The sequence below is a fragment of the Centrocercus urophasianus genome, unplaced genomic scaffold, assembly GCF_019232065.1.
Source record: "Centrocercus urophasianus isolate 14NV4802_14NV808 unplaced genomic scaffold, USGS_Curo_1.0 seq_10, whole genome shotgun sequence".
Lineage (NCBI taxonomy): Eukaryota > Metazoa > Chordata > Aves > Galliformes > Phasianidae > Centrocercus > Centrocercus urophasianus.
This window is the reverse complement of record NW_024884142.1, coordinates 46,112,017-46,126,751: the sequence shown is the minus strand read 5'-3', so window position 1 is coordinate 46,126,751 and position 14,735 is coordinate 46,112,017. Positions and strand designations below refer to the sequence as shown.

Below are 14,735 nucleotides of genomic sequence, written 5' to 3'. Positions count from 1 at the left end.
GTTGTTATTTTTTCCAAGTGCGCATGCTGTGTGATATAATTTTCATTCAGCACAGTACTTATGCGCACCTGAGTACTCTGCTGAAGTGAGTTCTGGGTAGCAATAAGCAATAAAATTATAATCCATATGAAGAACCATCATTAACGTGGCTTACTCTCACTTCCAATAAACACTAATCAAAACCATTGAGCTATGATAAAATTGATTCATGAAGACAGACTGACACGATGGGTTGAATGTATACATTAACCTTTCACATGAAATTAATCAGTTTTGCATCCTGAAAAGCATAACTCGCCATAGCTGGATGTTAAACCAAAGCAACAAAGAAAATTCTGAGGCACAAACCGGGATAAACTTCAGGTGTATTTAGTGACAGTTTACATTGGTCTTACAAAATACTTTCAATTTATAAACTTATTGCATTATTATAACCTTAAAACAAGGCTTTAATAAAAACTGAATTTGCAATTACTATACACCGATAAAGCTCTCTTTATAATGACTTTTTTCTCATTCACAGATTGATCTCATTCACAGCACTATTCAGCAAACTCCTTCCAATACTTTAACTGCAGTCTCCAGTCTGCAATTAACCTGGATGCCATTTAATTACCAAGCTTGAATGGTCATGGTACAGCTGTCCTCTGACATTGTGAGTTAGTGACTCACAACTCACTTTAAAACCACATTAAATCTACTGCTTGTTCAAAGCAACCAATTAGTTACTAACCTGTGCAGTCTGTTCAGTCAATCAATAGTTTAAATTCTACTGATTTTGTACAGATTCCAGCCCAATTTCACCACATTCAAAAATTTATACATTTGCTCTTGCATCTTTATACAATGCAATCAGTGATATTTGCTGCCTTCTGCAACAGGGATACATGGAAAAACAGTGTAAGCATAAGGAGAGTAGATGAATTAATAGCTGTGAATCCTCCTGTGTTGACTTACAGCCTCATTATTCTCTTTTAGACTGCATAAAGCTAATAGCCTAAAAGCAAGTAATCACTTAGTTTTTTTTAACACAGTCTGGCATTTGGTTTGGAGTTGAGTAGTTTATTTAGGATCCTGCTAAAAAGAACCCAGTGATACTACGTGAAGCAAACTGCAACATGTGACAGCAAGACAATTCTTTTAAAAAAAAAAAAACAAACAATGGAATAGCTGAAAAAGAACAAGCAAAAGCCTCCATTATTCACAGAGCTATAAAAATATACACATAGTATGCCTATACACAAATCATGTACATGTTCTAAATTTTACTACAATTTTAATGTAAGAGGCATAGATAAAGGTAGCGTACTTAAGAAGCTCATCGTTTAGAACAAAAATAGACTTGCAGGCAACGTCTTTAAAGTGCAGTGCAACAAAGGCCACACAGCTTTGTGCACAGTCAATATACACACAGGCACCTAAACCAGCATTCAGTGCTTCACTGAAGAGACTGTGTCATGTGTGTCACATTCCACTCCCTGCAGGAATTCCTCACAGGAATGAATCTGGCAGGGAGAGACCAAGAGATGTTCAAAGTGCTCCAACACCACAGCCAGCACTCAGGCTCTATACTGATGATTAATTTTAACAAGTTTAAATTCACAGTTATCAACTGCCAATTTGAACTTCTTTTTAAATAGTTTCTGCTATAAAGATGAAAAAAAACCAGTACTTATATTTGGGCCTAGAGCTTTTCTTGAAGGAACTGAAGGGAAATTTTCTGCATCAGGTTGACCTTTTGGGATGCAAGGCGATTCATTTTACCTTGAATGGGAAGTGGAATTCATATTTTCTTTCCTTTAAATTAGTATTTCCTACCATGTGGTGCCATATTTAAACACTAAGTCTCAGACAACATTTATGTAATTTTTAACTGTTGTAAAATGGACGTTTACCTAAAAGGAGCTCTCCTCTGCCATATTGCTTCCTGAATTGTAAATTATAGAGAGCTGGCTATTTCCAGTGAATATCACTCACAATGTTTATTGTTATTTATAGATCCTTTAGAGAGAAAACTCAGATCTGCTTTATTAACCAGCTTAGTTATCTTGTGACCTATCCAGTGCAGGAAAGAGACCTCGTTTACAACAAAGCTCAGATTGAAGTCATTGATGACATTAACCTACCTGGGGCACAATCAAAACCAGAACAGGGAGAATAGAAATTTTACTCTGCCTATTAGGGAAGGGGTATACGAAGCATACAGTTTATTCCCATATCATTTTTTTCTCTGTACCAGTTTGCAGGTTTTCTTAGATTTTTATAGGAATGTAGCATGTAGCGGTTAATAAAGCAAAAGCTCTGCCCATCAGCCTGAAAAATGAAGTTAAGCTCCATACTAGTTCTGGAACATAGTGCTTTACATAGGCCAAAATAAGGTTTTGTTTTTAAAGTATACTTGATCTGCAAACTCGATGGAACTGAGAAAACAATGTTTTTCATATTGCATTCTATCAATTAATAATGCTTCAACAAAACAGGCATGAAACTCCAGAAATACAGAAGATTAAAACATTTGTTGCCCTTAATTCTTAAATTAGGCTCTTTGAATTTGAACCAAAAGTAAGAATGCTTATGATGCTAATATATACTGTCTATTCAACTACAGCCACCAAGTAGCAGACAGGAAAGTTCAGAACACCTCACTTCATTTTGAGAGTTTTTCCTTTTTTTTTTTTTTTTTTTTTAAATAAGACTAATGATGCAATACAAATACTTTAAAAGTATACAGATTTTATGCTTTTTCTCAATTGTTCTTTTAAAATTTTATTTAATTATCAAACTCATCTTGAATTCTATAGGCAGCCAGCTGTGAAATACTTCCAAATCCTGATCTACTATAGTTATACAGAACTTCCTTCTTTATTGCCAATATCGTCAGTAAATAATTGCTCCAGCATAAAGACTGGGTAAAATACATCTGAATCAGAAAGACATTCTCTATTTCGTGCAGATCAAGTGCAAGCAGGTAAATTCTAATCCTTTTAACTGCTAGCTGTATCAATCTTTTTCCCTCCTTTATGTTAATTAAAACAAAAAATAAATACAACATTTCTTTCTGCCTTAAAAAAAAATTCCCCAATCCTAGAAATTGAAAGAAGAAAAGAGGTGGAAAAGGCTGGCATGTAAATAGACAGTAATTAGGCTTGAACAACTTGGGTTCAACATCTGTTTGTGAATAGACAGGTATGACCATCTTTCTGCTTTTGACATACATCTATAAGCATGCAACATATGCCATGGAGTTATTACACATAGAAGCCTGTTGGCTAGTTTTTCTAGTGTTGACAGACAATTATCTATGGAAGGAAAACACCACTAAAACTAATCAAGTTCTTTAAAATGGTATATCGAACAAGGGCAGTTGAAGTCTACATACAAAATGAAACTTCAGTTCTTACCAACCTACTGATGATGAGCATAGCACACAGTGTCAAAAGAAACGCTTAAAAAATTGTTAATTTGAACAGCAGTAAATAAGGAGGAATAAATAGGTCATTTTTACCTACAAACTCTGATGAACGTGAGTTTGCATTGCCAGTCTTAAACATTTAAATAGCGTTTGTTACCTTAGAGTTAGCTACAATGCCAGTTTTATTTAATAATTTCTGGATCAAAATAGACCTGAACATCTACTTGAAAGAGAAAAAAAAAAAAAAAAATAGTGGATGCTTGGATCAGCAGAAGCATGTGATACACAAGTAGCAGGTACAAGACATTTTTAGAATCTAATAACTTCAGGCTTTATATCTCATTCTCACTCACCTCCCAAACAGCCCTATTTGATTGACCTTCAGAGCACACTGCAAGTTCTAGCAGGTTTCCCATGCTGAGAGAGGACGTAAGGAGCGAGGAGATCATGGACACTAACTATAACTTCAGCTGCTGAATGGTGATTACTGGTTCATTATCAAGTGGGGATGTTCACTGGGGCAACCTACTTTTAAAGTGTGTCAAGGAACAGCTGCAACAAAGGAGAAATATTGGGATGTAAATGAAATAATTACTTTGTACTAGTCTTTCTACTATTCAGCAGTTTGTTTTTTACTTCCTTACACATAAACCATGGAGAAAGATAAATCTCAACATGACATCCTACACTTATTAATCAGTACCCAGATTATTTTTACACAATCAGATCAGCACTGCATTTTTCTGAGAGAAAAATTCATGTAAATTAAAGCAGTCCTTGCACACTAGGAAAATGACAATTTAAAAAACTCATTTTTTTTTATGTAGTATTTTAAGCACACTTCCAAGACAGAAGTCAAACTTAGGCTTAGCAGCTTTGAGATTTCTTTGTCTCACTAAAACATTAGAATTGAGAAAGTGTTTTTCCATCTTCAAAGAAAGCTCCTTTAAGACATGCATACTCCTCTTTTCTAAACAGACCAATATTTAGCACCTTGTATTTCCTTCAGTCTTCTCAAAATACTCCTATTCTCTTCAAAGAAGCAAATAAAACAGCCTACCTAAATACGTCTAACTTTCCAGCCGATCTTCCTAGTCTATACTTTGAAATGTTCATGCAATAAAGCGGAGCTCTTTGCCACAGAACATGTACTAAGAAGACAAAAGAGAATATGTCAATTTCTGATGATCTAAGGATGTGTCACTGGAAAAAGAGATACTTGTTTGCTGCAGCACAAGCTATGATAGTGTGTGGGAACACAGTGGGGAGAAGAAACTGGGACAAAACAAGATGTTGCAATAAAGAATAGTTTCCAGCAGTGCACTGCAAGGAATAAATTAAGGCACTCTATCCACAGTGCAGATGAAGAGAGTTTTATACAATTGGAAAATAAGTCCAAATAGAAGAAATAGCTTCACAGACACAACAGAACTCACAGACTGAAGAAAACATGACACTAAGCCCGTTTGTCCAGAAGAAAACAAAATCAAAAAACTACTTTAGTCTCCACTTATTTCTGTTTGTCTGTTGCCTTAAGATATTACACATTACAATATTATTATGTAGTCATACTTGTTTTTGTGTAGCTTTTTTCTTTTTTTCTTCAAAAGGAAGTAGAAATGTAGATGTTTAGTGGTAGAGATGCTTTGCTTTCACCTTCAGGTGATTTTCTCTCATCATACTGTGTAACATTACACACATCCTATCACATATTCAACTTCAACATAAGAGACAGAATAAAGTAACACCCCAAGCTAAAGAAGCTTGATAAGAAAGGTAGCCTCACAGAGGCACCTGAAGAAGGATCACTGATTACATAGCCATATTATCTTGCATTTCTACAGTTCAAAAAACCTCTAATGACTTCTCTGATCTTAATAGCAAAACAAAAGATACTGGAAAGGGTGTGAAAAAACTGTTATTGGCTTATGCCCATGTTATTATATTGTGGAAGATATATCAATCATCTCTTAGTTTTATAATTAATTTATTTTTTCCTACAGCTGTCAAAGAAAACTATTATGATAAACAGAACAGGAAAAATATAAGTGAAGATGATCAGTCTGCCTAGCTCCCTCCCACTAACAAGGTGAGTAAAAAAAGATTAGGACACTTTGGGACAAGCAGGCTACAAGATATTGGAATAGCATATTTACATAATTACAATTTCTATAAAATATAGATTATATACTGCCTCATATGTTTGTATGTGCATGTAATCATAGTGGTGTTAAACTTTCTAAAATGATTTCATTATTTCAGTATGTTTTTATAAATATTGAAATCATATTTAAAAGCCATAATGCTCCAAATCCAAACCCTCTGCAAAACGCAAGTTTCTTACAGTAGTTTCTTTACAGTAGGCAGGCAAGTATCCAGGTGAATCTTCAGTATCTCCAGAGAAGGAGACTCTACAACCCCTCTGGGCAGTTCATTTCAGTGCTATTACCTGCAAAGTAAGGAAGTTCTCTCACATGTTTATATTGAACTTCCCTAGTTTTTACCCGTTGCCTCTTGTCCTGTTGCTGAATACCACAGAAAAGACCTTGACCCCAAAGATAAGCAGCAATGAAATGTAGCTCTCAACTTATCTATAATTTGTAAGATTTTGATATATGAAACACGTATGGTAATGTGGCCAAGAATCTTAAGGATAGAGAGAATAAGGAAATACATGCAACCTTTTTCAAAAGAACAGATAAAACTTCAAAATCCCTATGGGTAAGATGAGAGAAACTGTATTATAATGGAAAAAGATAAAATAACATTCAGGAAATCTACCATGTTTAGACGTTTGGTGTATCTTAAATGCAGATGAAAGACCAACGAAGACAATTTACTCCAGACAATTTACTACAGAAAATATCTGCTATGACAAAAGCCATTACTTCAAAATAAAAAATAAAATTGCAAGGTTGAATGATTCCTATAGTGTCATAGACAGTGGGTTTTCTTCATCGTAATTTTCTATAGAAAAGTTTTCCAGGTGAGCTATGGACACTGTGGAATCAGCTACTTTGAAAGTAAGTTGTGGAGTTGCATTTGCAAACCTCTCAGTTCTTATCACACAGAAGTGTAATCTATCCTCTTGTTAAATTGTAGTGTTCAATTCTAAGAGAACTGTTCTAACAACACTATTATAAAATCCCAAACTAAAATTTCTAAGATGCTAGCAATAAATGCCAAGTCTCTTCTTTCTTGTAGAATTTCCTAACACTATATATTTAAAATTTCAAGTCCTTACAAAAACTACATTTGAACTTCTAAGCAGTATAATAGTAAACAATTACTTGTTAGTCTTTACTTACTTCAAAGTGTTACACAAAGGAGTTGAAAAATAATTCTGCAGAATATATACACATCAAAACCCTCTAAAAGATTGGACATTTTCCACAGTGATATGACTACTAGAAAGTGTTGTTAAAGAGTGGGATACTATAAATATATACTTAATCTACAATTAAATATGAATTTCCAATATTTGTGTTAGGTAGTTTATCTGAGTAAAAGTTGAGCACAAAGCAGCCATCTAAATATGGTTTATGTCTGAATTTTTTGTTTGTAAACTTGAAACACTGATCCTTATATCTACGTAGTCACTTTTTCATACAACCAAAGCACTGATTGCTTCAGGATTGTACACAATTCCAGTCAGTGCATTCAGTTGTTACTAAACTAAATCTAAGGCAAAGACTGTTGAAACTTACTACAGACCTTTGGTAGTTATTGGTGCACCTGAACTAATTATGGGGATACTGCACCATAGTAAGGAGCAGCATCATTTTTTCTACCTCATAAATTTTATATCTCTGCTTGAAAGCGCCCCCCTATTTACGGCACTGCCTATCCAGTTATTAAAAAAAAAAATTAAAGCTAAAATGCCAGACAATTATTAAATTCATAGAAAGTTGTAGTCATCCACTTATTGGAAAGATAGCAGATATACATATTTCCAGGCAACAAGCAGGACACAGGGTAATGGCCACAAGTTGTATCAAAGGAGGTTTAGATTACACTTAAGGAAGAACTTTTTCTCTCAGAGAGTGGTCAGGCACTGGAATGGCTGCCCAGAGAGGTGGTGGAGTCGCCATCCCTGGCAGTGTTCAAGAGGTGTCTGGATGACGTGCTGCTTAATATGATTTAGTGCTTGTGGTGGCAATGGTGATGAGAAGACAGTTGGACTAGATGATCTTATAGGTCATCTCCAACCTCATGATTCTATGATTTCAATTAATACTTCATATTCTGAAACAACCTCTGAGGTAATCTTCTGACAACCACTTAACTCCCATAGAACTATTCACAAATTATTCCTCACAGATTTCTGCTCATCTGGATATTCAAATATTTTAGTAACATAGTGCACATATGTTGGTAGACAGGTTTTCCATAATTGTATTTTCTCCATGTAAAGTGATATTTACAGGCTTTAAGTAATGCCTCAATTATACAGTCAATACAGTTGAGATCAAAGAAAAGTACCCTTGCTGTCAAATAGCAGAATTGTTTTCCCACTGATTTCTGTGGGGTGAACATTAATATTTCAGAGGCTTGTTTGATTTTGCTTTTATTAGTTTGATGTTGTTTGGCAGTGGTGGTGGTTTGTGGGTTTCTGGTGTTTAGGTTTTTATCCAACTTTATTCTTTCAGCCTGTGTTTCAGCACTTCTATTTTAATTAAATTCTACCGGCTTTATACTATTCAGTTGACCTCAAGCAAGTGGGGGGAAGGAACAAAATCTTTCACTGTGCCACGCAGGGTTATAATCTCTACATACAGGCTGGACTTGAGTACTTACGGTCTTACTTGAAACAAACAGAGAAGAGTAATCTGCAGGACATTTCTCCTGCAGCTTCCTCAGAGAGACAGAACTCCCAAGATAATCATATAAGAACTGAACCTTTCATTTCAAGCATACTTGAAATTAAAAACTCAATGCTGAAAATGTGGCTTCACGTCCTCAGGCATTCTTACAAACTTCTACTTAGAACACTTAAAGGTTTAACATTAATCTTTTTCTGATTCCACTCCTGTTCCTCTAGTTGGTTTTACATTCAGTCATCAGTCCACCATTACATGATATAGTAAAGCCATTGTATGGTCTGCTTTTTTAGAGGGGAGAAAGGCAGGGAATAATTAATATTTATTAAAACTTTTGCTTTAATAGCAAAAGTAGCAACATACACTATAACTATTCTGTTAAACACAAAAATTTGTCCTCATTCTGCAAAGACTGTGTTTCCATACTGCCCTTTCCTTGATTGTACTCTGTAGCACCGCAGAATCTGGTCAGTTATGTTGTAAATGCTTCCATCTTTGTCTAGCAAGGTTGGACTGAAGAGAAATGCTCACACTGGATGAACATCTTAATGAATTGAGACAGTATTATTTTATCACAGGCATCATCAGCTTTACAGAGATCTGGATACTTCAGGCAACAGGTATTCTCAAGACAGACCGTTCCAAGCAAAGTTTGAATTAGCTATCATGAAGGCTATAGGTATATTCTGGTTGTGTCTCAGATGTAGCTATCTCCCAGTCTCTTAGGTTCACTACAGCTGAGTCAAATGTGTAGTCACCCCCATGTGACAATTCTGCAAACAAAGACAACTAAAAGGTACAGAGAATCATAGAATCGCTAAGGTTGGAAAAGACTCCTAAGATCATCTAGTCCACCACCATGCACACTGAATAAACTATGCCCATCAGTGCCCCATCTATACATTTATCAAAAACCTCCAGGGATAGTGACTCCACCTTCTCCCTGGCAGTCTTACTGCTGTCCCTTATCTGTAGCTGTCTGTGACATCCTATTCCATCAGTTTCCGAACACAGGTTCTAGCCATACCTCCTGAGTTCCTACACACAGTACAGCTTGTAGCGATAGACACGCTCTAATATAATGGAGTTTAAATATAGAACAGGATTTTTGAAGAACTATTTCCTCTGTCATCTAAGTCTTGAGAATCATTTCTGTAACTTTTTGTTCAGTTCATAGGAGAGTATATGCCAACATGGAAATTCTTTTCAATATTTTCATTCAGTCTCAATTTACACTACTACCTACTCAGTCATCTTGCTTCTAAAAATTGAAACATCCCCATGATCATAAGGCCATCCCACAAAGGAAGCACTGAAAGATTTCAGGAATAACTGTAAAACAAAATATTCATTTAGAGAATAGAAGGAATAAATATAGAAGTATTTAAATATATATATATAATTAATCTCAAATATAGAAGTATATATATGTACATAATTAACCTACAACTAAACATCTCTAGAGTTTTTATTAGGCAGAGAATCTATTAAAAGCTGGCTATAAAGTGCATATATATATACACACACACACACACAATATATATATATATACACACAAACCTAGAGTCATACCATGTAAAATATTTCTTTGGCACATAAAAGGAATGCTTGCATTTATAGAAAAAGAGAGGATATTCACAAAGAGGAACATCTTATGAAAGTAGGGGAGATAGAGATGTAAAGAGATATAAAGTGAGATTTTTCTCACAAAACTGCCTGTACTTTAAGGGAAAAAAAAACATTTTCGCAGAGTATGAGCATTTGAGGGTTTTTTCCATTTAAGTTAAATGTGCTATTGTTTTGAGGAACTCACATTTCCATTATGTAGATAACAAAAGGTACTTTTCCTTTGGAAACAAATGGATAAACTTCATATATTTATTTCTTACACGATTTCCATTTTACTTCAAAATAAAAAGAACAAGCAGTATTGCATTTCTACTTCTAAGAGCATGAGTTTTTTCAATTAGAATGCCTTCCTTATAAATAATAACTAACAACTGCACAGATTTCTTTCATGTGGCATCCCATGATGAATGGATTTTTCCTCCTTCCTTTTCTGACTTTTTTTTTTGTGAAGTGTTAGTTAAAATAAATGGAAATAGCTTTTAAAAAAAGTTCTCTGCCACAAACTATACACAGATGAATCAATCACATTAATATCTGAAAGTCAAGACAGCAAAGTTCTGCTTCCAAATCCATCATTGGTCTATTCCAAGACCTCACATTAGGTCTCTTTCCACATCTGTAAAATGGAGATCTCTGCCCTACAAGTAATATGGAAATGAAGTTCAAAGAAAAGAAAGTCTGCAAGTGGTCAAAAAACTCAAAATATATATCTACCTATGTACTTCTGTTGTTGTTTTTGTTGTTTGGTTTTGTTTTTTTGTTGTTTGTTTGGTTTTTTTTTTACTGCTTGGCAATACCTAAAGGTGTCTCAGCACTTTTAACAAACAGACTATATAAAGATACAGGCAGGTCAAAAATACGTCTGGTTAAGAGAATAAAAACACAAATAAACAAGGGTAGAACTTTCAAATATATCTCTTATGATGTATTCTTTTAAATCTAATGATTTAAATCTGTCAAATTCTTTCATTTCCTCTTTACGCATAAGAAACCCTCTGTAATCCCAGCATTATCAGTGGGAAAGATTATATTGATTTCAAGTCCTTTTGCAAAAGGATTTTGAGATCCACAAATGGGTGTAGTGAATATTACATAATTCACTTGAGTGCCCCTTGCCAGAAATTTCTACTTCAACAGTTCATATTCAATAGACGCTTAGCTAGAAAAATCCAGTAAAAGCTGTGCTAAATGAAGACAAACAAACCGTGTCTTGCGTAGTTCAGCTATTTTTCAGACCACTTTTGTGTAAGTATCAAGGACACAATGATTCTTTCCTAAGGGGTCAAAGAAGAGACTATTTAAACCTACATATGCAGTTCCATAATATGCTTCAATAGAATTTATACTTCACATGAAAAGATCAGCTATTTACAGCAATCAAATGAATTTAGTGACTCCATACACCAGATACCAGAAGCAAAATACTGACTCCAAAGTTATTCAGCATCATTGAATAGCTATAATGTGTACCATAATCTTAATTCTACATTCTAACCCAAATCCACTAAGAACTTAAAGAACACAGCGTTCATTCTTAAACATCACTTTCATGATAGTGAAATAATTATTTCCGTGACTAGCTACCTTAATATGTATAAATGCTTTGTCTAAGTCACTTTAATTGCAGAATTCAAATGGTTGTATATGCAGACATACATTTGCACCAGGAACATGAACACACTACTGAAACAGATACATGACTTCGATTTTATTATGTAATACCTGATTGTCCTCCCAGATTCCTTTCAATGTTCCTATTTACCCAAACTGTCAAATCAGGAACTGAGACAGAAATTGTGTTAGGTTTAACTCAAATATGACTGAAAGCTACTAAACCATATTTGGTTTCAGAATGTATCTTTCTCAGGATACCAATCAAAGCACCAAAAGTTAGCTTTAGTGCCTATATATCAAGGACCAAGATCCAGAGCAGCAGAACAAACAACCTGAAAATATCATTAGAAAACTCCAAGATACCTTTCTCCTTGTCACAGGCTTTGCATAATACCCACCTAAGAAAGTCAAATGCAAATAGCTAATACCACTTCAGTTAAGAGTGGCATTTGGCAGAAAAGCGGGACATGCTGGTGACGTAACTGCCAAATTGGTATGTACCATGGTAAGTGTCCCTATTCAGTTCATTTCATTGTCTCAGAAGTAGACACAAAAATGAATAAAAGTAGTCTGACATGACAATTTTTCAACCTCCCTAACTTATTATTCAGCCTGCAAAATATTTAATAAAATCTCAGTCATTTGATGGAGCAAGCAAGTCCCCTTGTAGGTGCTCGTTAGGGCTACAGTGAGTATTGTTCTGGCTTTGTATTACAAGAGCAACTATACTAACATCATTTTGTTCTGATAATGCATACTCACAGTGAACACAGTAATGATGAAAACAACTGTAACTTTTCTATTCCATGCTACATTTTCCTAAAATCAACCATAAAAAAATCCATCATATTCCTGTAACACTGATCAAATCACTATCTCCTCATTAATGAGAAATCCTACTGTAGTTTGGCTAGTGCAAAGCATACAGGTTCAAGACTGCAATCATTTTCAAACCACTGTCTGATTTAAGAATATACATTTTATTATTATTATTAATGATTTAATTGTGTGTTTTCATTGTTACTTTGAGTGCAAATATTACATAGTGAATCTGAAGAGTCTATTTTATTGGTCCAAGAATGGACAATGTAGAGATGACAGCAATTGTAACAGCCAGGGAAAGCCCCTACTAAAGTAGTGCATTAAAAAAAAAAAAAAAAAAAAAGGAAAAACAAAGATATGATATAAAAAGAATCGCTTTGAACTTCAAAATAACTTTACGCATACATATTAACCTAACCTGTAAATCAATATGTAGTTAGAAATAAACTGAGTATGAAAGGCATCAAATTATGCAAAGTTTGGCATGAATAACAATCCCATAATTGTTTGATTTGTTTGTTACTAATAACACAGAATTAAATACCTGGCAAAGACAATAGATTCAAACCCAGCACAAAATACTCCACTTACTTCATTCTGATTTTAGAGTAACACATTCCTATTGCTAACGAAGTCATTTATCCACATTACCACAGTAACTGAGAAATATTCCCAGTCCACAAAAAATAGCAAGAAAACATTACTGTACAAGATAACTGTGCTGTGGTCTAACTCAGCATGTGGCTCAGCACCACACAGTCATTCACTCCATCTTTTTCCAGTGAGATAGAGAAAGAATAAAAAAAAAAAAAAAGCACAACAAAGTAGAACTCACAAGTTGAGGTAAAACTATTTACTAAGACAGAGAAACTAAGACACATTGTTCTTTAATATACAAGGACTACTCTGAAAGCACTGCTCCCTATTTTATTACGTTGGCTATTTGGTAATATTGAAAATATGCAACCACATAAATAGGAATTCAGATAACAGCAGAGCTCTTAATGCTGGAGAACATTATTCCGGTTCCTAGTGAGATTTCTTCCTTGCTTGAAATTGTTAAAACTCAGTACTGAATGGTGAACTGACCACAGCACAAGAGAAATTTTCCTTATTTACATATTTCATGTGTACCATATTTACCAGATAAAAACTAATCATGTGAATGCTATTTAAGTCATGGAAGCAAAAAATGTAAAATTACTTTAGAGAGATGCAACAAGGTGTGGGAATGGAAGGCAACTGAAATAAAAATATTCCTTTCAGACATTCCCTCTGGCAATTGGTAAGGGCAAGGACCTTTAAATAAGTAACAGATTTAGCAATTCACTTGTGAGTGAAATGATGAATGTAGTTAGCTAATGCTATTCTTAAGGAAGAGATTTTTTTTTTTTTTTTTATGTATTAGGATTGTAGACTCAGCTAGTAAAAGAACTATTAAGGGATAGAACAATAGCTATTCAAGAACAAAAAGTAAGCAAGAACAGATGTGGTTTCACAGGGAACTCGTTAAGCACTTCTGAGCCTATACAACTACAAAATAGTATCTTCCTCCCAAAGTTTATGAAAAAACAAAATGTGGTACCATTATCTTGGGTCATGAGGCATATCCATAAAGTGTAAGAAAAAAAAACATAACTGTTAGCTTCTCCAATAAAAACAAAAATGAGAAGGGTCTTTGGAGGTTTTCTCTTTGTGTATTTTTTACAAAAAGCAGGATAACAAGCTCTTAACAGTATTCTTCATTTCCAGCAAACACACAAAAAATACTTACTGTAGAACCACAAAAGTTTTGATTTAGTTTGTCATGTTCTAGAAATAACACTCATATTTCAGATAGTAGTAGTAGGTATGATCCCTAATTTCCAAGCAAATCACTGAATTCCACCGCAGAGCAACTCTGACACAGATACAACCTGACTGAGAACAATCCTTACAATTTTGAGGCATACAAACAGTACAGTGCATTACACAAAGCAATACCCTCTCTTTTTATCTGGTCTGAGAACTTAAGGGACGAAAAGATAATCCTGTTTGTTGGCCTTGGTGAATTCTGCTTTTTTCCTCACCTCCGTGTAATATGTAGATGTAAAGAAATGTGTGAATGTAGCACTTAGGGAAATGTTTTAGTGGTCACAGTGGTGATGGGTTGACAGCTGGATTTGATGCTCTTAAAGGTCTTTCGCAACTTAATGATTTTGCAATACAGGCTACAAGAAGATTTCTACATATTTTGGTATATGTATAAAGATTGTATGTTTACCAAGATAGCTTAGTCTATTGATGTATGCTGTTCCTAGTTTAACATTAAAACTTACTCAGATATAAAACAACTTAAATCTTTAAGACAAGTCTCTTCAGTAGCCAGTTTAAATCTTATTTACTGTTGCTGCTATCCTGTTCACAACTGAGAAATCTGTAACAATCCTAAACAACTG

The 14,735-nt window shown here is 34.5% G+C and overlaps 1 protein-coding gene across 3 annotated transcripts in view; it reads right to left on the bottom strand.

Annotated features, from left to right (window-relative positions):
• The window catches only part of LAMA2 (laminin subunit alpha 2), a 327,292-nt gene that overhangs the window by 261,180 nt on the left and 51,377 nt on the right, over positions 1 to 14,735 (bottom strand). The gene's annotated exons all lie outside the window — the stretch shown is intronic.